The sequence below is a fragment of the Monodelphis domestica genome, chromosome 1 (genome assembly GCF_027887165.1).
Source record: "Monodelphis domestica isolate mMonDom1 chromosome 1, mMonDom1.pri, whole genome shotgun sequence".
Classification (NCBI taxonomy): Eukaryota; Metazoa; Chordata; class Mammalia; order Didelphimorphia; family Didelphidae; genus Monodelphis; species Monodelphis domestica.
The window spans coordinates 692,090,103-692,118,059 of NC_077227.1; positions in this window are offsets into that span (position 1 = coordinate 692,090,103).

A 27,957-nucleotide genomic window follows, 5' to 3' on the forward strand; every position below is an offset into this window, starting at 1 on the left:
AGCCTACAATAGAGCAATTACTAGCTGTTCTTGCTTCTAGCTTCTGGTTTTGAATTGTCCTTCTATTGTCACAACCAGGAGACTCAGAGAAGTTAACTACGGAAGAAGGAAGAAGACAATAGCTGCTGCCAATATATCCTGAAGACATCAACTTCTCTCTCACTTCAAGGGGTGCAAGCATCAATTAAAAGCAGGCAATTCTCCCACTTCCTAGACTGGTTACATCCTAAAGCAGGCTTTACACCAAGACTATGGGGGGAGGTGGGGTGGAATATGTTGACAAAAGGAAAAGCAAGAAAGCAAGCTGAGACTTCTTCATAATGAAGCAGAGACCGTCTGGGAGTTTTATTACCTGGGTCATTATTTCAGGGTGTCTGTGTATTTTCCCTCTGCGTGTGTGTGTGTGTGTGTGTGTGTGTGTGTGTGTGTGTGTACCATGCTCTTGGAGAGGTCTGCTATGAATTGGTCAGTGAGCTAACAGAGGTCTTAAACATGAAGAATAGAAAAGATCTGAGCAGGAACAGTTATGGATGATAGCCACTGAGAACAACATCCTTGACACCTTCTGAACCCTGCTCTATTTCTTGAGATATACCAAAGATGCTGCAGATCCTCCTAGTCAGAGGTTATAAGACCCTTATATCTATAATAGTTACTTCTGAATATCAGTTGAGATTGTAAAAAGTTTGCCACCAGTGCTCCCTCCTCACATACACTTTATTTTTTTTAAATATTTTAACAATGAGCCCATCCTCTTAAATAATGAATGGTTGAACCTTTCCTTGAAACCTCCCTTGTCAATTCTAATCATTTGTTTGTTTGAACTAAGTTCCTGAGGCTTCATTTCACCATGAGCTCTGTTTTCCTCCCCTCTCCTGACAGCAGATGGGAGAAGCCAAGTATCACAAGGCTCTAAACCATCTCTGTACTCTGTCTGCGGCTGTGAAGGATCCCTTAATCCCCCCTAAAGAAAACAGTGCAAACAGGTGCATAAACTAGAGTCAAACAGGAAACTCCACAATCATTATCCTCCCAGCACAGCGTCCTAATACCCCCTTAATATAGCATTTCCCAGCATGCTCTTAATAACGGCTTCTCTCTTTCATAAGAGTCCTATAAAATGCATAAATATTCCTCAAGGAACCCAGAGAGTGCCTAAGAGTCTTTAATAGCTATCATAAAATGAGGGATAAAATGTGGAAAAGAAGATCACTCATGATAATAGTACAAGATACGTAGAGCTGTGAATTTCCTATTGCACCAAGCCATTGAGTTTTATGGCAATGAGATAGTACTGCCCAGAGCGCCCACCAAGATGGCAGAAGGGCTCAGCTTGAGGGACCAGTGTAAGAGAGAGAAAGACAACCTATCTTTGAGGAAAGGGTTTAACTCTAGATAGAGGGTAAGGCTAAAGGGTTTGTCAACTAACTTTAGCAGAGGCTATATGAGGATGAAGATTGGAGTTAAAGTTCCAATTCTCTCTTACTTAACAGGGCTCTGTAAATTGTCAGGGCAGCTATGTCACCCAGTAGATAGAGCACCTGGCCTGAAGAAAGGAAGACTCATCTTCTTGGGTTCAAATCTTGACTCAGATACTTACTTGCTATGGAACCCTGGGCAAATCACTCTGCCTGTTTGCCACAGTTTTCTCATCTGTAAAATGAGCTGGAGAAGGAAATGGCAAACCAATTCAATAGTGTTTCCCAGAAAATCCTAAAAGTGATCATGGAGAGTCAGAAATGACTGAACAACAAATAGCAATAATCTTAGCTGTCAAATTCAAAGTTGATGCTGATGGGGGGAGAAGGTTCTAATTAACATCTCTCTTTTTAAAATTATCAAATACTATATCTAGTACTCAATTCAAGTGAATTGAAAAAAAATTATTCACTATCAACTCTGTGTCAGTAGTGTAGGGGGTGCAAGGAATACAAATGAAAATGAAACAGTTCCTGACCTCAGAGAGCTTATATTCTGCCAACATAAATAAATGGAAAATCTTGACAAAGGGCTGGGGACTGGAGGACCTGGGTTCAAATCTGACCTCAGACATTTCCTAGTCATGAGACCCTAGGTAGGTCACTTAACTCCATCTGCCTAACCCTTGCCTTTCTGTCCTGGAGTTATTGCCAGGACAGAGAGTAAGGGTTTTTTTTCTTAAGCAATTGGAAGGGGGAAGGGCTCTAATTGCTTAGGGCAATTAAGGAAGATTTGATATAGAGAGATCACTTGAGGAGACCTATTCCAGATGTTAGAGATTGCATGAGGTAGTGATCTAACCAGATGAGCCATCACAGAATCCTAAAGTTGGAAAACCATCTTATCTAACCACTACCTGAATAAGAACCACTTTTAATGATAGCTGACATTTGCCTAGATTTTCTTCAATTTTGCAAAGTGCTTTGCATACAATATTTCATTGCAGTCTAACAACTCTATTACATAAATTTAACCTCCATTTTATAGAAAGAAAATAACTGAGCCTGAGAGGCCTGAGAGGCCTAAAGACAAGTCTATCCTCACAAAGGTAGGAAGGGTCAAAAGTGGTTTTGAATCCAATTCTTATAGACTCTATGTCCTGCATTCTTTTTTCTTTCTTTCTTTCTTTCTTTCTTTCTTTCTTTCTTTCTTTCTATCTATCTATCTATCTATCTCTATATCTATATCTATATATATCTATATATCTATATATCTATATATCTATATCTATATATATATATAGTCAAACTGGGAAAACAAAGACCAGAAGGAGAGGAGGAACCTCACCTAAAACTCCGCACATTGTAAAGAGCAGGACTGAGCTTGGGACATGGGTTTCCATACTTCAAATGTTGCTCTTTTTCTACTCTTATCTTACCTCCCCTGAAGGGCATCAACTATGGAGGTCATTCAAAAACTGACTAATCCAAGTCCCTCATTTTACAGAGGAGAAACTAAGACCCAGAAAGACCAAATTATTTGCCCAACATCATTGCCAGTAATTACTTGTGATTCAAACCCAGATCTTTTGATTCCAAAGCCAGTACTAAGCCATGAGTTCATATAAAGATGAAAAAGTCATGCTCCTTGCCTTCAAAGAGCTCAGATCAGACTTTGCTTTCTCTGACCCTGTCTTCCTATACCACTTTAATGGTCTCTTAACTAGTCTCTCTGCCTCTATCCTTACCTTCTCCCATCTATCTAATAATCCAAGTATTATTCCTAAAGCAAAGCTTCCATTATGATACTCCTCTACTCATAAATCTCACTGGCTCCCCATTGCCTCATGAATAAATGGGAAAACTAATGTCATTTTAAGACAGAAATTCTTAACCTTTTTGTGTATAATGGGCTCTTTTGGCAGTCTGGTGAAATCTAAGGATAATGTTTTTAATTGCATAAAATAAATTATATAGTATAACCAAAGGTATCAATTATTATACAATAAAAGTGTTAACATTTTTCTCCATCCAAGTTTATGGACCCCATGAAATTAATGCACAGAAAAATCCCAGCTAAAAAGTCCATTTTTATAGTTCATAGAACACTATCCTTATCACAATCTTGTTCAGTTGTGTCTGACTCTTCCTGACCTCATATGGAATTTTCTTAGCAAAGATACTGAATGATTTGCCATTTCTCTCTCCAATGGATTATGGAAAATAGTGGTTAAGAGACTTGCCAAGGGTCACATAGGTACTAAATGTCTGAGGCTGGATTTGAACTCAGATCTTCCTGACTCCAGACCCAGCACTCTCTCTACTGAACCAACTAGCTGCCATGAAGTTATTAATGCACCTACTATCAATCTGCATTTCAAGATAAGGAAATGAAATCTTAGAGGATGAATAATTGTGGCCAAGGTCATATAATTAGCAAGTTACTAAGCCAGGATTTAAACCCAAGTCTTCAGGGCATGAGCTAATTCTGGGGAAACTTTTTATTGGACCTGACTCCCCTCTCTCTAGTTTGACTTTTAAGATTCAGATCACATTCCCGAGCCTTGAATTCAGGGCCCTTCATATTCAGCCTCAAGACTTACAGTTCACCATTCTACAGTGCCTAAAGGTTTGTAAAATGTTTTCCCCATAAGAATCCTATTAGGAGAGTAGAATAATAATCACTGTCCCCATTTTACAGATTGAAACTGAAGTTTGGGGGAGTAAGATGGCTTGTCCACAGGCATATAGCTGTGAGCAAACACGTAGGACCTAAATATTCTGATACTTCAAGATTTTTTAAATAAAAGTTTTAAATAACCATATAAAATACAAGTATTTTATATGTAACTGTCTAATAAAAAAATAAAGACAGTAAGCCTGCCATCAGAAATGGTATTGTGTAATGGGGAAAGATTCAGATACAGAATCCATAAATCTGACCTTCTATTTATGGTGTTACCCTAGGCAAGACAATATGGCAGTCAGGTGGTACAGTGGATAGAGTTCCAAGGTTAGAGTTAGGAAGACCTGAGTTCAAATCCTGCCTCAGATAATTACTATGTAACCCTGAGTGAGTCTTTTAGCTATTTGCCTCAATTTCTTCATCTGTCAAATGATCTGGAAAAGGAAATGGAAAACCACTCCATTATCTTAGCCAAGAAAACTCCAAATGGTGATCATGAAGAGTCAGACACAACTGAATTAAATGAACAGTGATGACAATAAAATATTATAGAAGGAAGAGAGAGATGGGGACAAAGGAGAGACAGAGAAAGACTCTAGAAATGTGAGGATAAAGAGAATATTTTTTTTTACATAGAGATGGAGATAGATCAGGAAAACTCTCATAGTTTTTCCTAAAAACCTCAACTTTTTCTTTCCTAAAATACCTCGATTATATATTTTAATTGAGCACATTGAGGCAATAAGATGTCAAATGACTTGCTCAAGAATACACAGTTTTGTCATTCTTCAGTTGTATCCTTTTGTGACTCCATTTGGGAGTTCTTGGTAAAGGTCCTGGAGTGGACTGCCATTTCCTTCTCCAACTAGTCTTTCCATAGCTAATCAGTTCCTCAGGGCAGATCTCAATTCAAGTCTTCCTTTCTACAAGTCCCAAGGTCTATCCACCAAGCTTCTATAAAAAAAGGATTTGCATCGGATTATCTTGAACGTCCTTTTCAGCTCTCTGTGACCAGGATTTCAGTCTCAGCTCGACCACTTTCTAGTCCTTTTGATTGTGAACTCGTCATTCTCCTTATATGTAAAATTGAAAAATGAACACTCATTTCTCCTGTCCTGTCTGATTTTTATGAAGTAAATAATAGTTATAAAGATTCACATGTCTATAATGCATTGCAAAACACTGCCAATGGGGGAGCCATTCTTCTCAGGCAGTTAAGACTACCCAATGGCCAGGGTGGCCTGAGGAAGCTTCCTGGAGGTGCCATGCCATTCACAACATTCCAAAGAGTCCAGAATGGAGTGAAATCTATATGTAAAACTGTGCAATTTTCCACTGCGATGCTCCTTTTGCTGACAAGGCAAATACAGCAGTCATCTCATTGTTGACATGTGTAAGAGGGATACAAGCTGGCACATTATCAGAAACTTCCTGTAGGAAAGGAAGCGAGTTGGACTGAAAAGAGGCTGGCGGGGGAATAGAAAGGCTTTCATTGTGTGCCCTGTCTCCAGGCAAGATGGGGAAGTCATTATAAAAGGAAATTAGGATGCTCAATGCAGGTAATTTAAGATTATAGGGTAAGTCTAAGAAAATGATGATGAGGTTAAACGATGGGGCTGACTCACTTAGAATTGATGTTCGGCCCTGGTTACCACATTATAAAATGATGCTCTAACACCTGGAGAGAGGAGGAACTTGTTCCTGGAATTAAAAAGTATAGCTAGAAGGGCAAACATAAAAAATTTATATTGCACAGTTTAACAAAGGCTTCCTGAGATGGAGAGTTATGACAGGATCCTGGAGAAAATCAGAGGTCAGGTTTTCATTTCTCTCCCCCACCACCCCCCCTCCCCACCAAACGTCTCTCGCTTGGGAGGAAAGCATATCCTTCCTGCTTTAGGCAAGTCGGGATGAGCTCAATGGCCAATTGACCTAGTGTTTGCTTCTGAGATGCTTCTACTTATCTCATCTTCTCAGTCCTCAACCCCAAACCTTCCACTTGGAAGATACAGCTACATGGAGACCTCAAGGTTCTCCAAGGGGAGGGCAAAGTTCTGATGAGGCACCTTGAAGAGGGTCTCCATTTGATGTTACCATCACCAGGGTAGCCAAGAAAAAAAATGTCCCTTGAGCAGTGTAGACTTGACTCCTGGAACCACATTGGTTACAAGGTTTAGCTCTTTCCACCCAATTAATGACCTGATTATTGGTCTTAGAGTAAGCTATGAATCCCCTTCTAGAATTTGAAAAATGACCACAAATTGGGGAGAACCCTCAATTTTGTGTCAAAAGGATTGGGTTCAAATCCAAACTCTTCTACTTCCTAGCTGTTTCACTTGCATACTTTTCTGAAATCCCTTGGTCCCTAGTTTCCACATTCTTTCCAGCTGCCTCATGGATAAAGGACAAAACCTTTATTTGACTTTTAAAGCCCTTTACTGTCTGACTCCAACTTACCTTTGCAGGCTGGTTTCATATTAATCCCCCTAGACACACTATACATTATATGAAAATAGGCTATTTGCTATTTCCTTTAAGAGACTTACCCATTTTTCCATACTTTGCACAGGATGTCTCCCATGCTTGGAATATATTCCTTCCTCATCTCTTCCTTTTTGAATCCATAGCTTCTTCCAAGGCTCATTTCAAACACCTCTTCTTACATGGGAATAGATGGGGTCTATCCTGATCCCCCAGTTGCTAGTGCCCAGCCCTACCCCCATTTAAATTATTTTGTATTTAGAGTAGAGCCCCCACATCTTTTGAGCATACGTGGGAGCTGGAAATGTGGATTTAGGTAAATATTTTCTGACTCCCATATATATATATATATACATATGTATATATATATTATATGCCTATAATGTATATGTTATCTCTCTACTACTACCCTCCCATCAGTTCTCCATCACCAACCACATGCCCCGAAAATCTCTAAAAAAATGAAAACAGAAGTGGAAGAGACCAAAGGAGCTCCAGCCCTTCAGGTTGATTGATAAGGGAGCCAAACTATATTTGCATGTATCTAACCATAGTCTAGGAATCTCCTGAGATTCAAAACTACACAGACCAGGTTTAAGTCTGGGATCCGGAACCCAGCCCTAATTATTTAAATCATTTTGTCCTCATTCCAGATTTTTTCCCTAATTCCTAAAATAAAACGTAGGTATAGCTCATCTCTAGTTTTTTCCAATTTTTTTTAAGGAAGGGTACCCAGTTCATTACTACATTGACATATTAAGTTTACAAAGAGCTGTACATATATTATCTCATTTGATCCTAAAACCTTAAGAGATAAATGCTATTATTATACCCATTTTAAAGATGAGGAAACTGAGGCAGACAGAAGTTAAGTAACTTGACTAGGATCATATAGCTAGTAAGTGTCTGTGGCCAGATTTAAACTCAAGATTTCCTGTCTTTGGGTACTATGCTCTATTCACCTAGCTTCCCTTGAATAGAGATTCATTTATTTTTGACACTGAGTGACACAGTACATAGAGCACTGGCCTGAAGTCAGAAGGACCTGAGTTCAAATCCAGCCTTAGAAACATACTACCTGTGTGACCCAGGGCAAACCATCTAATGTTCCAGAAAGTAAGAGTTATTCAAATGATCAGAAAATCATAACATTTCAGAGTTAGATGGGGCCTTAGGGGCTACTCAGTCCAATACATAGTTGAACAAAAATCACCTCCAAAATAATCCCAGTTTATTTACTAATTGTATTTGAGCAGAGGATTATTTTTTTCACCCAGGTAGAAGCCTCTGCATCCTTATTAAACTTGACCTTAAATTCAACCCATTGTTCTGTAACTCTCAGAAAATAATCATTAAAAATTTTGTCAACATTTAATATGGAAAAACAATTAAAACATTTAAAAAATTTTAAAGACTCATTTCAAGCCCAGCCATCTCTGACAACTCCTGCCTATAGGGATCTCCCTCTCAAACTTCTAATACCTACAGATTTATCACACCCATACCCATTCTACAATCCAGTTAAACCATCTTATTTGCTTTTCTTCTTGCATGATAATTCATCTTCCCAGTATTGGCACTGGATGTTCCTCCTCTCCCTGGAATGATCTCCTCCTCATCTCAGATTCTTAGCTTCCTTGACTTCCTTCAAGATTCATCTCAAATGCAGGATACCCTTAGAAGTCGAGAATGTGCATAGTTATTGTATATTATCTCCCTCATTAGAATGTGAGCTCCTGGAGATCAGAGACTTTTCCCTGCCTCCCTTTGTAACCCTTGTGTTTAGCCCTGGCACATAGTATAAGTAGATGCTTAACTTCTTGACTGACTAGAATTTAATGTCTTATATTATTAGTTGTCTTTCAATGTGTTTGTGCTTTGTCACTCTAAATGGATTGTTTTCAAGGTCCTTGAGAACCCAGACAGAGGGATTCTCTGAAACATGCTCAAGCCTTCTCTCAAGACCTAGTTTTTAAATGATCGGTGTGACCATTTATACACCAGAAATCAGCAAATGCTATAATGTTTTTCATTAGTATCGAGTCACTTTATTGTGATATAAAGGGTGCGATTTTACAGTACAGATTATAAAAAGGTCATCTAACCAAAATATGTATCCACTGAAAGACAACAGGAGTCATGCCCATAGATGCCAGTCATGAGGGAAATGAGGTTGAGGCTTAACTCTCATGGCCACTGTCTCCAAGGTTATGCTTGTCAAAAAGATATTTTTCCATGTCAGAATAAGAAAGCACATTTGGCACTTGAACATCCAGATGTCTGATACACTTTATGTGTTCATCCAGTTTCAATGAAATCACATAAAATGGCGGTTCTTTTGTGAGTTACCAGCTGGGACAATTCTAGGAATGACTGATTTTTTCCCCAAATACAGAAAATATGCTCCATTGGATTCTGTCCATTTTCCCAGGCATCTCAGGCTGGTTTCTTGATGCCTTCAAAGGAGATATGGATGCATTGCTTTTGGAGTTTTATAAGCTTCTTAGCATGTTCTATCTCTTTTACACCAGCGTCCTCTCTCTCTATACCAACTGAGAAATTGATGTAAGAGATATATGGCAAAGTTCTCCAATGCACACCATCTCCATCAAAGTAGTAAGACATGGATAGGTAGATGTAAGGAGGCATGGTGGCCTCCAATTACTCATGGTAGTTCTGTCACAACTGTAAGGAAGCTAGATGGTACAGTGGGTAGAATGTTGGGCTTGGAGTCAGAAAGACCTGAGTTCAAATATACCTTCAGAAACTTCCTAGCTAAATAACGTTGGGTAGGTTACTTAACATATGTTTACCACTGGAGGAAGAAATAACAAACCACTTCAGTATCTTGGCCAAGAACTCCCCATGGACAGAGGTTCATAGGATCACAAAGAATCAGACACTACTAAAACGACTCAACAACAATTAATCTGGACTTCATTAGTGATTTCTTAATAATCCAAACTTAAGAAGGTAATGGAAAAAATATTAATAATGAAGATTACTCTAAAGAAGATGTTGTGCATACATTTTTTCAGAAAAATTGTTTTTAAACATTTACCAGCATACTCCTAACTATATCCCTCACAAGGTGAAACACAGCATGTCAAACGTTTGTCAATAATATTTTCTAATTATTCAAACACTTGAGGCATCTGCGATTTTTGTTAGCAAAGGATGCTCTTAGACCTGCATTGATGCAGACTGTGGCCCATCTGTGATTTAGTAAGCACCTTATGAACCTTCTAAAGACTTGTATTCATCAAGGGACATTTAGGCAGCAAGGTGGCCACGTGGATAGAGTGTGGGATTTATAATCAGGAAGATATGAATTTAAATCTAGCCTCTAATGGATACTACTATGTGATCCTGAGCAAGTCACTGAATATCTCTCAGACTCATGTTTTCCCATCTGTAAAATGTGGATAATAATAGCACCTGTACATCATGTTCATTCTAAGGAGAAATTGAATTTAGTAAAATGGGTCAAATACTTTACTAAGTGATTTATAAATGCTGTTGTTGTTTTTATTGTTGTTAAAGTTTAAAAACTAGGATTGAGAGAGGTTAAAATGATGTGTCCAAATAGTCAAAGGATATGAACAAGCAATTTTCTGATGAAGAAATCAAAGCTCTTAATAATTTTTTTTGCTCTTGATTAGAGAAATACAAATTAAAACAACTCTGTGGTACCACCTTATATGTATCAGATTGGCCAACATGACAATAAAGGAAAGTGATAAATGTTCACGGAGATGTGGCAAAATTAGACATTAATACATTGTTGGTGGAGTTGTAAACTGATCTCTCTTTTCTGGAGGGAAATCTGGAACCATGCCCAAAGGGCCATAGAATTTATCCTCTAATACCACTATTGTGTCTGTAACCAAGAGAGCTAATAATAATAATAATAATAATAAAGGAACTACTTGTAAAAGTATTTACAGCAGCTCTTTTTGTGGTGGCAAAGAATTGGAAATTGAAGGGATGTCCATCAATTGAGGAATGATTGAATAAATTGTGTATATTTTGGTGATGGAATACTATCAAGCTATAAGAAATGATAAGCAGGATCATTTCAGAAAAAAAGCTGGAAAGATGTGATCTGAAGCAGAGAGAAATAAGCAGAACTGGGGGAACATTGTACACAGTATTAACAATATTCTACAATAATCAGCTGTAAAAAAATCTGGCCACTCTCCACGATAAAATTATCTGGGACAATTCTGAAGGACTTACGACAGAGAATGCTCACCTCCAGAGAAATAACTGTTGGAGTTGGATAGATGTGGATCAAAGCATACCATCTTTCCCATCAGTTTAATTACAGTTTTGGTTTTATATGAGTGCTCTTACAACAATGATGCATATGGAAGTGACTTAGCATGATGAGTAAATAATTTATTTAGAATTTTTAAAAAAATAAAATGACTTGTCTGAGGTCATAGAATTGAGACTCTATGAAGGCTTTCATGATTTCTCCCCATCTCTAGCTAAAATTATTCTCACCAAGGGCAGCTACATAGTTCAATAGATTGAGATTCAGACCTAGAGATGGGAAAGTCTAGGTTCAAATATAGTCCCATACATTTCCAGGGCAAGTAATTTAACAACACCACCCCACTTACCACTCTTCTGTCTTGGAGCCAATAGAAAGTGCTGATTCAAAGACAGAAGATAAAGGTTCAAAATATTTTTTTTCTTTCTCCTCACTTTTCTGGATCCTTTTTTCTCCCTCTTTTGTCCCCTCTTTCTTCTATAATACTCACCTGTATCATTTTTCTGTTATTGCAATAACTTTCTTCAGACCACAAGGTGGTCCTATCCCTGGCTCCCAGCACTGAGTTTGGGGCTCATGTTAGGTACTAATAGGAAGCAACAGGACAGACAGAGGGGACAAAGAGGGCAGAGATGTTGAGAATCCCCAATATTGAGCAGCTTGCTTTGTGATAATCCCATCCACAGGTAATAGTCTCGGTATTCGTCAAAGGCATGCATTTCAGTAAAGCTCCTGTACCTTCCATGTATACCCACAGCTGCCTTTTAGAGCTCAATGAGATGATGGTTTTGAACCTCAAGGCCATGATGAAACCTTTGACTATTTGCCTTCCTGCTGCAAACTCCTTTGGACGTTTCATAAATTTTTGATATGTTACATCCTGGGGAAAAAAATGCATTACTTCCCAAGTCTGTGTTATCTACATTGACATCTCAAATGAAAGAGGGAAAAAGCAGGACAGCTTTTTTCAAATAAAAAAAAAATGATGAAATATTCTCAACCTTTGTGAGAGCTTTAGGGCTCAGAGGTTTGTAGCAGCACTTATCCCTAAGGCTCTCCTTCTGAGCTGGCTCTTGTTGGTCTGTTTTGCAGTCCAGCAGCTGGGTAGATGAAGTCACTCAGGATATAGATGATGGGAATAATAATAATAACTCACAATTCTGTAGCACTTAAGGTAAACAAGGCACGTCCCTACTAATTCCCCTGTGATGTAGATAATGGATGAAGTGATATCATCACTCCCATTTTACAGATGAAGAAACTGACCCTGAGCTGACAAGATGCTTATAATAGCTTATGTGTAAATAGCACTTTCAGGTTTCTAATGAATTTATTTAGCTATAGATCTACTCTAAGTCTCCAGTGTGTAAACCCAGAAATCCTCAGTCCAATTTTAGCATTCCTTCACACTAACCTGGCCCACTACTCAATTTATTATGTCAGGGTAAAACCATTTCTAGTCTGCTGATAATGAGAAGTGAAGATTTTCATTAGAAATATTGCACAGTGGGTAGTGCACCCAGTCTGGAGTCAGGAAGACTTCATTTCAAATCTGGCCATAGACATATACTAGTTGTGTGAACCCGGGCATGTTGCTTCAACCTGTTTGCCTCAGTTTTCTCATCTGTAAAGTGAGCTGAAGGAGAAAAAATGGCCAACCACTCCAGTATTTTTGCCAATTAAACCAACAAGAGTCTGGCATGACTGAAATGACTCAGCAACAGCCACAATTAACATGGCATGACTGTTCATTCTCTTGTTTTCCATCTAGTAGAAGCAAAGGAAAAGAGAAAGAGACCTTGACTCTGAGGCAGATGATTGATTTGGGGCTCAAGTCAATTTCTCACAATGTGATTGTAAGTCATTTCCATGCCCTAGGACTCAGTCCTCTTCTTTAAAATGTATTCAATACTTGTGATCTGTTTCCCAAATTCCTTGTCTAAGACTTCCTTTCCAAATATTTTCTAGAATCCAATCATGAACCCATCTCAATCAAGAGTCTATGTGAATAAGTGTGAAGTCTTATATTAGTATGTTTTTGTTTATCTATACCTTTGTCCTTGGTTATGGAGACCTAGAAAGCCATTGCTTTTATTGCTGGTTATTTCCATGGATTCCATCTTCTTTAAATAAATATAATCTTTTTCTTCACTTCTTCTTTATAATATCAGACTCATCAGTTATTTCTGGGCAGATTTTCTTTTCCCTCTCCATTTTCAATTTAATTCTATCTTGATCAGACCAACAGGGAATTATATTTTTACTAGCCCTCATCAGATGTCTTCCATGCTTGGCCAACAGCTCATCCACCCTGTATTTTAAGCCATGATCCAGAGATCCAAATCTCATTTTCAGATTATATCTTCTCAATCAGAATTCTACTTTTCAAATATTTCTTTTTTCTCCATCCTACCTTTAATTTTCAGAGGTCATGAGCATAAAAATGATAAATGTTTCAATATTTCATAATTAGAGCATTTTCCAGAGGGGATACACTATTCCACTGAGGAAAATCACTATATCTCTAAACTTTAATAAGTGATCTTAGAAAGGAAAGTTATGAGATAAATCATGATTCATCAGCTTGGTAATGATCTTCTCTAAATTTATTGAATCTGGGCTTCAGACAGTAGACACCCAGATCCTCATTAAACCAACATATAATATTCTGGTCCAATGTAGTAAAAAGAGGTTTGACGTCACTACTAAAGGATACATGAGACATGTTCTCAGCCTCAGAAGAGAGTGTATATATCTATCCGTTTCCCTGGTTCTCCTATCCATTAAATCTACAGTGTTGAGTATATCCTAACTTGGGATCCTAGAAGTCCCTCCAGTCCCATTCATAACTTTTGTGTCATTCTCTTATTATCTTATACTTTAATAAGCAATATGCTATAGTTCCTCATCCTCAGGCAAAGAAATATGTGGGCTTCTCAGACATCTAGAATAGACAGTCCTTTACTCCATCCTTAGAAATATTCATTAAAAGAGATTATTTGTAAACTTCTTCAATCATCCAACCTAGTATTTAATTTTCATAAGACTTAAGATGTTTATAGAACCCAAGAGCTTTCTCAAAGTGTGGTCCAATGGCCCCATGATGTCCCCAAGATGTTTTCAGTGGGTCTGTGAAGTTAAAACTATTTTCATAATAATAATGTTTTCACTTTTAAGAGGATAAATATCAGTATCTATAACCCATGTAAGGGGGTAAAGAAATGTAAGGGGTTTTTATACAAGATTGGACTGGATTATTGAAGAGTAGGGTCGCCAGGAATTTGATTAATTCCAATATGAATTTTTTAGCAATTTATTTATAAAATATAGAAAGAGTGAATGTAAGAAAATCAGAGAGAGGATAGGGTCAGATATCTAACCTACACACTAAGTATTTTGCTCTAGCCCTGGGTTCAACCCAGGCAGGGTGAGTTAGTCCTTAGCTGGAGAGGTCTTCATCTCAAGTGGAGGACCTGGGATTGCAGGGAGAGCCTCTCTCAAAAGGGTAGGTCTCTCCTGAGGCTAGGCCCTTCAGAAATCCAGGAAAGGAGTCAGGCTTTTTCACTCACCATGGGTCAGTCCAAAGCGAGGCAGTCTAAGATCTCAAGTCCAAAATCCTCCCAAGTCGAAGACCAAAGAGCTGCTCACAGGAAGTTCTTGGCATGTTTAAAGATCATTCCTTTTTGTCACTTCCTGTGACTGTCTTGAAGTGTCCCAATTACAGCTAAAGCTTTGCTAGGATTTCCCAGGGGACAGTCAGTCAGTTCTGATTCATCACCCACTATCACACACATGGGTCACAAACTACCACCCCCACACACTCAAGTATGAGTAGGGTATATACACTTTTGGTGATTAAATCTAAAAATGGGCAGGGGAGAGTTAATTTAATCTTCACACCCACATGAATAAAATCTCTTTGATGAGTTCTCAAAATATTTTTTAAGAGATTAAGGAGGTCTAGGGCAGTTATGTGACTCATGGGATTAAGATCCAGGCCTAGATATGGCATGTTCTGGGTTCTGTAGAAGAGAGAGGAGGCATGCATGCAAGACAGAATTTAAATGCATGCAAGGCAGAAAGCCAAGGACAGAAGAGCTGTCAGTCAAGTGACAGTTCCATTGGAATGTTCCTGGGAAAGACAGTTGGAGCCAAGCCAGCAGCTGAACTGGGCTGGACTTACTCCTGACCTAGGCTGAGAGACTTATGCCTTAGGCTAAGAGACCCTTTTGGCTTCTGGAGCTGGGGGAGAAACTGGTGAACTAAGTTTTAGCTGTTTATGGCTGATGGTGAAGACCCTGAAGCTTTTGCTGACTGACTGATATTTATCTGGCTGGTTAAAAGAAGAAAGAAGTAAAAAAGAACTCTCTGTCCCTGCCAGTGACTGATTGCAATTTCCTCAATACCCTCCAAACCAAGGCTCCTTGTATAGACTAGGGAAAACCCCATCCCTCTTACCTCATCCTCTATCCTTGTCCTGTCTTCCCCAAAAGAAAACCCTTACTTGAGAAATCAAGAGAAACGAATATTTCCTCTGAAATCTCCTAGTGCACCCTGAGTGAAACTGGGGAAGGGGGAGGGGAAGCTAAAGGTTTCTGAAGAGGGGAGGAAACCTGGAGGTGAAGGGTGGAGGGTAGGAAAAACCTTTGATCCATTAGTCATACATTATTGATCAATAGACACCCCCAGAGTATTCCTTAATTTCAGTTCAAATATGGCCTCAGACACTTCCAAGCTGTGTGACCCTGGGCAAGTCAGTTAACCCATATTGCCTAACCGTACTACTCTTCTGCCTTGGAACCAATGCACGGTATTGATTCTAAGGGAGAAATTAATGGATTATTTTTTTTAAGAATTAAAGGGTTTCTGAGACCAAGAAGTTTGATAACCATTGTTCTAACCCACCCTCTTGCTCCATTCAGTAATGCCTTCAATAGAATCTTGATACATGTTTAGCCATTCTCTGCTTAGGGACATCTAATGACATTCTCCTGACCATAAACAGCTCTCAAAGGCACTTTACTTCTACTTTTGCTTCACTGCTCCAAACTTTTACATCCTTCCTTCTGTCAGGTAGCTGCCAGCCTGATACCTCTGTTGTTTATGAAGAGGAAAGATCAGATGTCTTCTTTCAGATCTAATGTCTCCTCAGAGCTATGACTGGCTGTCTGTGATTATTTAAAGCTAATACACTATGGTAGAGTCTGTGTGACAACAGTAATCAATAAATAGCCCATTCCAGATCCTACATTCAGCATCTCTCTGATGATGATGAAAGGAGGTAAACATATTTAGAATGGAGTAAAAAAGATGACTTTCTTACACTAATTGACCAACTATTACAAATGAGAGAAATACAAAAAAGAGTATCTCCTACAATATTCATGAATGAAGGCATTTCCCCACCATATTTGACAAAAAGTTTCAAAAACATTTCAGAACCTGTGCCCTATGGTTTATGTAGAGGTTACTGCCACAATGAAAATAACACAAAGAAAGGTGGAGGTGACTAAGATTGGTTTGGGGTTGGTATTCATGGCAGAAGTACTTCAATAAAACAATGAAAAACCTGCAAAAAGCAAGTCATTGGAAGATTAAATTAATTTCTGGTAGATTCTCATATCCAAAATATCAAAAACACTTTGTCTATTGTCCAAGTGAAAATAACAAGAATCATAGATTAGATTAGAAAAAAACTATAGATTAAAATTATTGAAACATCAAATTGAAAATTGAAAGCAATATCTAAATGTTAAGGAAATGCAAGAAGTAAAAGAAGTAAAAGAAATAACAAGGTAGGCAATTCAACATCAAACAAAACTATCATATAAAGAAATCAGATGAGAGAAACCCTGAAGAAGGCTGATGTGGAGACTATTGGAGCACTTATATTATGGAAAGAAGACCGACACAATGCAAACACTCTTAGGTCAAACAAGACATAGAAAGTTTATATACAATTAGGATCATTGATGAAAGGAAAGTTTAGTTAAGGAGGTTACTGCAAAATTAGAAGGTGATCGGTCTAAATAATATTCTTTATTTTTTTATTTCAAACTCTTCAAATTGGTGAATGAATCCTATCAAAGTACTAGACCAGTTTTCCCCTATGAAAAAGTATGATCTCACATGTCTTAATAGAAAGCATCATGAGGGTACAAAACATTCCTAACTGTGTGACCCTGGGCAGGTCAGTTAGCCCTCATTTTGTAGCCCTAACCAAACACTCCTCTGCCTTGGAACGAAGACACAGTATTCATTCTAAAACGGAAGATAAGGGTTTTAGAAAATATGTATAAAGGGATCTTGAGACCAAGAAATTTGAGAACCATTATTCTAGTCCAGCATTGGTAAAGATGTGGCATGCTTGTAGAGGGCACACTTGGGGAGTATTCCATTTCCCCATCTTCCCAGAGCCAAGGACATTTTTTATGCCCTGCCCCTCTGTTCAGCTTCTCAAGCTTTCTCCCTCAGCTCTCTTTGGCAACTCAGAGGCTCACAGACACCTTGCATTTGCCCTCTGGGCACTTGAACTTAGAAAAGGTTCCCCAACCCTGTCTAGTCCCTATCTACTCCCATATTTAATGTCCTAAGATGACAATACCAAAGTTCCTTCTAAATGTGGGCCAATTATAGTTTGAATGCTTTATGCAAAGAATTGACAACTTTTGTCACTCAAAATGAATCCATGGATGTTTCCCCCCCAAATTCCTAGAAAATTGTGTTCTAGAGTACAAATTAAGTGCTTTCTATGTCCCAGAAGTTATACTAAGCAGTAAGGATAGAAGCAAGCTAATCCCTGATCTCAAGAAGCTTATATTCTAATGATGACAAGCAACATACAAAGGGGGAGTGGAAAGGAATTTAAGGAGAACCAAGCTTTACACAAAGAACATAATAGCATGAACATGTCCTGGAATGAATGAAGTGGAAGCCTGTACTTTGGTGTCATACCCATGAGCAGAACTCATGGTTCATAGGGGGAAAAACTATATATGATGGCCTAAGTGGGCTTGGAATGGCTATGGAGATGATGGGGAAGATATATTGGCAGAGGAGCAAAGAGGAATGAATACCTAAAGCCCCAAGGACATAAAGGGCAATTCAGCCCATCAACAAAGAAACTCAGGCAGTTGAGCATCTTTGAGAGGCAGACTGTTGCACTTGGGAGCAAGACAGCAAGGGAGAAGGGTGTGGAATTAGTGATCCTAAAGGCTCACTTCAAGCCAGTTGACCATGTTATTGGAGAAACTGTATAGCAAACAACATATCCACTATGATGCCATCATGAGAATGACCAATAAATTGATCACAGAAAAACCTGGAAAGACATAAGAAATGATGCAAAGTGAACAGAATCAGAAAAACATGCACAATAAGAACAAGAAAGTATAACTAACTATGAATGGCTTAACCATTATAAGGAATGCAAGGATCCACAACAAGGTATCCACTGCTATAAAAAGAAGTGACAAGATCTGAAAGCAGGATGAAACCTGCCATTCTTCACTTTATTTCCTCCATGATTTTTTCTCTCACATAAGTGGTTTGTGTCTTCTTTCACATGTTAAACATGGAAATATGTGTATATATATATATTATGTATTAAGTGCTAATATACTGAAAACTGAACTTGAAACTATTATAAGTGAAATTCTCTCAGGACTGTATATTAATTGTAGTTATTTATTAGATAGTAACAGTCACAGTAAGAGAGGGAGGTATGGTTACATAATTACCTAACTAATCTGAGTTTGATGGGTTTATCTCCATTTGGTAGCCAAAAGCCACTGCCATCAGGAAAAGTCTCTAGACCCAAAGAGCCAGCCAAAAGTCAACAAGTCCAAAAAAAAAAAAAACTTCTTGTTTCCTTAACCCCCTCTCTAATAAAGCCATTCACACCACTCCTTCTGGGTCTCTTTGATTGGACAAACTTGACCTCAGTTGAGATCAGAGGCCAGTCTTCCAGACACCACAAGTCTCAGGGACAAGAGGCAAGCCTCTTCTGAGATTCCACAGAGCCACAAAGCCTCTGGCATCCATGTGTGCCCAATCAAAGGATGAAGCTGATATCCACCAAAATGGATTGTCAAAGGGGGAAAGGGGTGCAATTTGTATTACATTCACAGCAACCCAGAGGTCAGTTTGAATAAATTGGTGGAGATGGTTTTGGTCTTCTCCAAGAAAGATAAATGGAGTATAAGGTTATAAAGGGGGAAGATGAGATTTAGTGTGTTGAGAGATCAATCAATGCTAAGAAATCAAAGGATCAATGGCATGGTAAAGTCAAAGCAACATTTTCTCATCAAAAAAGGAGGAAGAGAACTAATGGATGTTCTCACAGCACATGGCAAACTTATGAAAAATTTACAGAAGAGCTTTTGGAACAAACACAGCTCATTTCACAGAGGAATTATAAAAGCTGAAATAACTATACATCACTGGATCAGTCAAACGTTACAAAAAGTATTCATCTTAAGTCAAAGCTGGCAAAATGACCAAGATTAAAGAATGGAATCAAAAGGGACTAATTGAGTGATATCAACATGAACTCAATAAATAAAAGGATCAAATCAATGACTGAATCATGAAGATTTGGTTACAGCAATAAAAAGGCTCATGATAACTATTAAGGATTAGGCAATTAACACCAAAAATTACAGAAACATTATCTATAAGGAGTCAAAACATTTTGACTAAAACACATTATACAAAGAAATTATAGAAACTATGCTACATGTTGTAAATTTGTATATTTGTTTATTGTACATTTTTATAGATTGTAAAAAAAATTAGTCAGTACAGGATACCTAGAAAGACACTGGTTACTAGATTTATATGCCAGAATCTTGCCATCCTTTATAAACTATAGACCCCAAAATATCCTTGGAAATTCAGAAAATAATCTGCTAGGAAACTAGAGTCTTAGAATCAGCAGAATTATTGCCCACAAAATCTAAAACATAACATTAATTCACAAAAAAAATTTAACACAAATTTAAAAATTTTCCACACTCTATATTCATCATATCTAAGTTACATAGAATAAAGAGCTTTCAAAATGTAGATTTTTTTAAAAAAGAAATTAAAGCTATGTGAGAACAGAACAATGTGATCAGGGCCTAAATGGGGGAGATTGGTACAGATATGAGTCAGAAATGGTGAAATGCTAGAATCAAAGAGATTTGGTAAACAATTAGATATGTGACATGAGGATTTGTCATCCTGTGGGGCCACTGTGTTTGTCCTAAGGATACTGTGCTTCTAATAATCATTCAATTCTCTATATAAGCTGTACAATATTCTACACAATATGAAATATAAAATGAAAAGGGCAAAATGATGAGTCTTCCTTAGATCATTTCTCTAAATCCCATTAAAAAAGATAAAAATAAAACAGCAAAGATGATTATGACAATGATGGTGATAATGGTGATGACAAAAGTAATTTTTAATTGAAAATTTTTATTTAATTAACTAATTTAGAGTATTTTTCCATGTTTACATGATTCATGTTCTTTCCCTCCCCTTCTCCTCCTCCAACCCCGTAGCCAACGAGCAATTCCACTGGGTTTTACATGTGTGATTGATCAAGACCAAAGTTAATTTTGATGATGATGATGGTGGTGGTGGTAATGGTGATGATGATGATGAGATAATAAAAGAATCAGCACAGAGTGGTTGATAGGGAGTCAGGCTTATCTTTTAGAAGACCCAAATTCAAACCTTGCATCTAACACATCTTAGCTGTGAGGCCTTAGATAAGTCATTTAATCTCTCAATAAATCAATTAGTCTCTAAGACTATAAGTGGCAAAAGAATTACCTACCTATATTAGTAGACAAAGTTCTCCAGAACAATGGAATCCCAGATCTAGTGTGCTAATAATAAAAGTAAAACTATTCTCAACAACCGTGTGAAGCAGATTTAGTAAGTAATAATATTCAGAATCTGAGACTCAAAGGGATGTTACTTGCTTGCAGTTACAGCTTGGCAAATCACAGATCCAGAATTAGAACCCAAGTTTTCTGATTTGAGTAAGCCACTCTATCGAACACCATTTATATAGCCTCTTTAATAGAAATTTTCTTCAGTATTTGGTGTAGGTATGCTTTGCTCCCAAAACTCAAAAGTAAGGGAAATGAACAAAAAAAGAGAAACAAATTTGCTCAGAGATGCACACCTGTAGTCACAGGGAGGGAGAAGAGCCTTTTTGTCTCTAGTTTTCACTTTTGAATAAGCCATAAGTTTGGCCTCAGGTCCTGTGAGCCCATTGTCAAGTTCCCTATAATAACAGCCTGGAGTTATGTCTTTTTTAATATCTGTAGCTTTTGAACCATAAAATATGGTATTCTTTTATAATACAAAAAAAAAAACATCAGTCTCACCTAAGTAGAGTATATAAAACCTAGTAATGAGGCATAATAAATCCTTCTTGGTGAGGATTTTAAGTATATAATCCCTCTATTTAATTAACACATCCAACCTGAGAGGAAAGGCATTTGAGATTTAACCCAAGCTTGTCCAACATTAACATCCAGGCTTCCCAAGGTAAAACCCTCTCTCTCTAAGGTCCCATTAAGCTTTTCTCTTTCAGTGCTTTCCAGCTCTGAAATGGTTATTCATTCTTCTTTCAGCAAGCGTGTATTAAGCATTTAGTGTGAGCTGCATCTTGTGCTCAGTTTAGGGAGAGGCACTTAAGAATGCCACCCCTAATGTATCCCCTACCCTCATGAAGCTCACAGAATGCCAGAGGAATAAAAATTGAACAGATTCTGACAATACACAAGTATTACGTGATGATAAGTGAATTAGAGAGAATGATAGTGGTGATGGATGGTGGTGATGGTGATGGTGATGATGTGATGATGATGATGATGATGGTGATGATGGTGATGGTGATGATGTGATGATGATGATGATGATGGTGATGATGGTGATGGTGATGATAAAGCAAAAGTGGGGAGAGCAGAATTTCTTTTTATTTCTTGCATAAGACATTCCATCTTCAGATTCTGGTCATTTTTACTGACTATTCCCCATGCCTGGAATAATGTCCCTCTTCATCTCCACATACAAAAAGTTACCATAAAATTTCTTCTTGAGTCAATACACAAGCTTTTATTCATCCCCTAGTATCTGCTAGGCACCTTGCCCGGGGATATAAAGATAAAAGTGATAGGTACACATGTGAATATATATGAAATTACTATATAGTATATATTCTAGTATATCCAATATGATATATATCTGAATTAATTTCAAGGGAGATGGGAGAAGATATCCTTGGAACTAGGAAGACAAAGAAGGCTTTATACAGGAAGTGGGATTTGTGCTTAGTTTTGAAGAAAGCTGGGAATTTGGATGGGCACAGTGGAGGAGGAAATGTATTCCACACATGAAGAGAAAATCTATGCAAATCAAAAGAGATTGGAATTGGAACACCATATTTGTATTGAACAGTGCACAAATAGGAGTGGTATGAAAGAATCCTGGAAATGTAGGCAAAAGACACATTGCAAAGGGCCTTAAATGTCTAAGTATATAATAGGGAACAAGGTTTAAGCCTGGAAAAACCGTTGGATTCAGGTTGTAAAGAGTTTTTTAAATGCCAGAAAGAGGGGTTCATGTATGAATCCCAGAAGTAATAGAGAGCTACTAGTGCTTATTAGCAGAATAAAGATATTGTCAGATTTATGCTTTACACATATCACTGGCAGTTTGTTGAAGGATGGAGAGAAAAGGAGGAATAGAGGCTGCTAGACCAATCAGGAGGTCATTAAAATCATCTAAGCAAGAGATGATGAGTACCTTAATTAGGGTGTTGGCAGTATCAACAAAGGGAAGAAGGGATTGGATATGAGGATAATTGTGGAAGTAGAATTTTAACTCTTTTCCCCTAAATCACCAGAACATGTCCTTTGTTTCCTATTGTAAACCTTAAAATTTCTTAGACTTATAAATGTTGGAAATTTCACCATTGGGAAATTTCATACTTGAAGAATTTCCTACTGATAGTCTATTGGAATGTGAACCCCATTGGCATGGGAGGTTCCTTCTCCTCCCTACTTGGGACTGCTTTAGGACAGAAACCTTTTGCTGAACAATGGAAAGGGCTTTGACCTATGCTTAAGCATAGAACAGGAAGTTCTTTGAGTCATGATTGATTTTAGAATTGATACAATAGAGATACTTGGAATGACAGAATCAAGTCTTGGAACTTCCAATCTCCACCCTGCTCAGGGTAACAGGATTTAGGAAGGGCTCCAGCAAAAGATCAAGATTTAATTATTTGAGAATATGACCTTCAACAGACATGTGCAAAGCCACAGACCTCTGGGTGGTCCTGGGTTAAGCTAGAGCCACCATTGGCACAGGGAAGACATGGACAGTGATCGGTAGATGTGAGAACTGAGGGGAGGGAACTTAGATGGTTTCCTTAAAGATAGAGGGGTCTGAGGACTGAGGGTTGTTGAGAGAGGTTTTGCTCTGAGAGGTTGTGTTCTGAGAAGCTTGCTCTGAAGGAAGCTGGAGGTGGAGGCCCCTGAGACTCTTTCTCCATTTTGGTCACATGAGTGATAGGGACTGACCTCTTTTCTTTGCCTCAGCTATCTAAGGCTTGGGCCTTTTGGCCCAGCCTAAACAGAGGGGGTATTTAAGCCCTATTCTCTCTCTCTCTCTCTCTCTCTCTCTCTCTCTCTCTCTCTCTCTCTCTCTCTCTCTCTCTCTCTCTCTCTCTCTCTCTCTTTCTCTCTCTCTCTCTCTCTCTCTCTCTCTCTCTCTCTCTCTCTCTCTCTCTCTCTCTCTCTCTCTCTTTCTCTCTCTCTCTCTCTCTCTCTCTCTCTCTCTCTCTCACCTTTCTTCCTCCTGTTTGTAATTAAACTCCATAAAAGGTTGATATATATATATATATATCAGTCTTTTAAAGTGATTTCCTTGTCACACTATCTCCATGAAGCATTTCACATCATCTTTTAGGTCTAAAATCCCTTCCTTCTTCTCTGCATCTACTCAACTCCTACTCAGCCTTTAAAACCAAGTTCTTCTCCATAACTCCTCTATGAAATCTCTCCAGATCACTACCACTAACCCCCATACATAATGTCATTATCCCTCAGAACCTATATAATATTTTGTTTTATAGTTTTATGATGAAGTTTATTTCTTATTTTGAGTAATAATAAATATGTCATGTTCCACTAACAGGTTATAAACTCCACAAGGGCAAAGATTTTGCCTTATTGAAATTTAATATCTTCATAACTAAAGTGAAAATAATATTGTATTTGTACTCAGAAAACATGGAAAAAATCTTTGGCCCTTCTCCTGGATCTTGGTAAAATAAGAGGATGGAAAGAGATAGCGCTAAGGTCCCTTTTAACTCTAAATCAGTCATCTAGGATCCAATGAAAGGAATTTGAACTCCCCTCCTAGTCACTTGTATTTGTCAAAATCATCTTTGACTCATTTTCTCCTTTATTGACCATTTAGTCATTTGATATTATTATTTCTACAACCGTGGTCCTTTATTTCTCTTTGTATCATGTGTTTCTGGACCTATCATCAAAGAACTTAGAAGCAAATTCTGGTTTTGTCATTTGCTAATTATGCAATCCCAGGTAACTATCTGAATCTCAGTTTTTTTCATCTGTAAAAATAAGGATAGACTATGTGAGTCAAGTGAAATTAAGTCAAATCAGTAAGTATTTATTAAGCTCTTACCATGTGCTAATCCCTAAGAATATTAATACAAGCTTACATAAAATACTTCCTACCCTTAAGAAGCTTGCATCCAAATGGGGGAAGACAATGCATAAAAGAGGGGAAGGAACATATCTAAACTGGGGCATGCTGGTAGAGTCCAGAGAGTCAGAAGAGGTTGACGAGGAATGAAAGATAGCTACCCTGACCTTACTCCAAAATTGAAGTTCTAGAAGAAATCCACTAATAGAAGAAGGGGGCCGCAATTGTAGAAGTATATTCTAAAGCAAGAAAGTCCTCTAAATTACCTTCCAACACTAAATCTATAACACCATTATCCTTTCCAACACCTCATCACTGGTTTATAACTTCATTACCCGTTGTCTTAATTATTGTGGTAGCATCCTCACTAAGTCTATTCTATCTTCCATCATAATTGGATCTTCCCACTAATCTTCTTATTCAAAATTCTAATCACTATACATATACACATATATAAGCATATATTTTTATACTCAAAAACTCACTGACTCTTGAATAAAATTCCAACTTCTCAGTTTTACATTTATTGAGTACATTTTTGTACAAATTTTTTGTTCCATTTGGCCAATTCTGATTCATTTTCCTGAACTAGATGTGAACTTTTGTTCTTCTTACCTAACACAATATCCATACCTCTTAAGCTTCTAGTTTTTCCCACTATGATACACACTTCAGAGAATGACAAAATGATCTTTCTAAATCAGAGCTCTGATCATATAATTTCCTTGCTCAAATTCTTCTGTAGATCTCTGTTACCTCCATGAGGAAAGAAATCGATTTGTGGAAAGTTAACATTAAATTTTACCCCCTTCACAATGTCTCCCCACAATCTTTTCATTTTAAAGATCAAACAGTTAGATTTTAGAGGTGAAGATCAAGCTGTCTTTCTCTAAGATTATATTGGGTCTTTTCTTCTGTTTATATCTTTTATCTTTGTTAGAGATAATGAGAGTATGAGCAAGCACAACTAACCATTTAACCCACTGGAAGAAATGAGGTAATTTAATCAGGCAAGTGCCATTCTGGGAAGAGTGCACCTAGCCATCATGGGGGAAAGAAAGAGATTATCTTGGGGTCAGGAATATCCAGGGAGGAAGTCTGGAGTTCCAATGAGAAATCTCCTAGAATGTCCTAGGGAGGGACTAGATGATGTTAGAAGGGATACATATTGGCTTGTGGAACAGGAAGTCAAGAACTCTCTCTTTCTTCTGCAACCCTGAATCCAGCTGCTCAAGTTTGGCCCAATTCTCTGATAGGCACAGCTGAACCTTTTTTGGCATCTGTTCCACACTGGATGGAGGCCATGGCTAGATTTATTTATTTTTTATTTTTTTGACACAGAAAAATTTACTAAGGCTCCCTTGGGAGAATCCCCAGTCTTCAGCCTCCAGTCCAATCCCTAACAAGCTATTTCACCCAAAGCTATTGTTCTATGATATCTCTAAAACAGACAAGGGAAGGTAGCTTGGGATCTAGATTTAAGGCAACCAGGGAAAACAGTCAACTCCACAAGTGTGAGATAAAGAATCAGCAGTCAATAAAGTTTCCTTGACCAAAGTAAGGGGTGAGAGATGGAGTAAGGAAAGCCATTTAGAATTCAATGACAGAAACAAGCTAGATTTTCTTGAGTGTCAAATTAATAAATTGGTATTTTACAGCAAAAAATCCTGCCTCTAGCTAATTTCAATCTTGACATATTTTTTAGAATAGAATTTCAAGTTATTCAAAAATTTTCCCCTATCCATCTTTTCTAATTCCTCACATACTGTTCCCTTTCACACCATTTCCCTAGTTCCGACCAAACCAGCCTCCTTGTGGCCTGGGTCATATCCAGAACTGAATGTTTACTGTACCAAAGCAGCATGGCAATAGAAGAAAATATCAACAGACCTATGTCTCAATCCTGGCTTTCAAACTTATCAGCTACATCTTATTAAGCAAATGACTTTACCTCTCCAAATCTCAGTTTCCTTTTCTGAAAACAGAGATGATACCTTGTGTACTGCCTCTCTAGTTAAGCTTTTGTGAGGAATGCTATCGAAAAGGGAGTTATTCTTATTATACTATTGAGTAAAATCAATATGTAACAAAGACTGTCACATGAGTGGAATGTCTATAAAGGCACTTCTCCACATGGAGACCCAGTGGCTTCCAGGAGAGTCATGCTGATGTGGAATCAATGTGTCTTTTTAGAGACAAATATTCATCTTCTAAAATTACTTCTGGTTGGTTTTCTATAAGGTAAAAAGGAGGCTCTTTTATTGGCCATGGAAATATTCAAAAAATTCAGAAATTATTATTATTATCATTATTATTATTATTATTTATTCTTACCATACCTTCAAAGTAAATATTCCTTTGTAAAAAGCTGATTGGTACCAAGTGGTTAAATGGACCATAGACACTAATCACTGACCCCTCACTGTGAAGGAGAATATAGACAATGTGACTTGATATGATGGCAATCGGGAAAAGAGACAGAGAAAGCCCTCAGAACACCCTCGATTGCATGGGGGCTGATGTAGCAGTTCTAGCTCTGGGGAAATGGAAGACTGTACAGAAATAACACCTTACAATTTGCTTGTAATAGTGCCTTAAATTCCATATTTAGGTACTCATTCTTTTGAGTTAAAAACTATCTATATGGCCCCTATTAAAATATAGCCTCCATCCCCTTCCCAAAAAAGGAACACCCAGTAGATAACAATATAAACTGTTTTACCAGAAGCTGTCCTCCTTGTGCCAATAATCAGGCTATGCGTGGATGGAGAACCTTGGATCCTTGTGGCAATGGAGGTGGGTGAAGTACAACAGTGGAAAAACATTAAAAAGGAAAAATGAGAGAAGGGGAGCTTCTGGAGATGAATTTTACTTCTTCCCCAGTCTTGCCCAAGACTAACCTTTCCCATGGAACTATACACAAAACACCCATTGGCACATGCAGGTTGGTATTTTGGTGTAAAACAGTATTTTTCCACCCTAAATAGTTACTCAGTATCTGATGAGTCATTGGTTGGGGTCCTCTCTGAATCCTTCCTTCAACTTTACAAAGGAATCCAGTGTTTCTTTTAATCTGTCTGTTTCAAATGTGAGATATAGAGAAGTGGATTAATTGTCTGCATGGCGAAGGCCAGGGAGAAATGATTCTATAACACTTCCCTCTAAGCAGGGGTTGGCAAGAAAGGAAGATAAGTATTTCTTGGATTTTATCTCTTTAGTTAAAAGCAGCTCCCCAAGACCAGGTCAAAACTCACTTCCCCTAAACCAGTATCTCTGTTTTATCTTCCAAATCATCGTCTGCTCTCGGGAAAATCTGTCCCCTGGGGAGAACCTTAAACATTCTTTAAAAA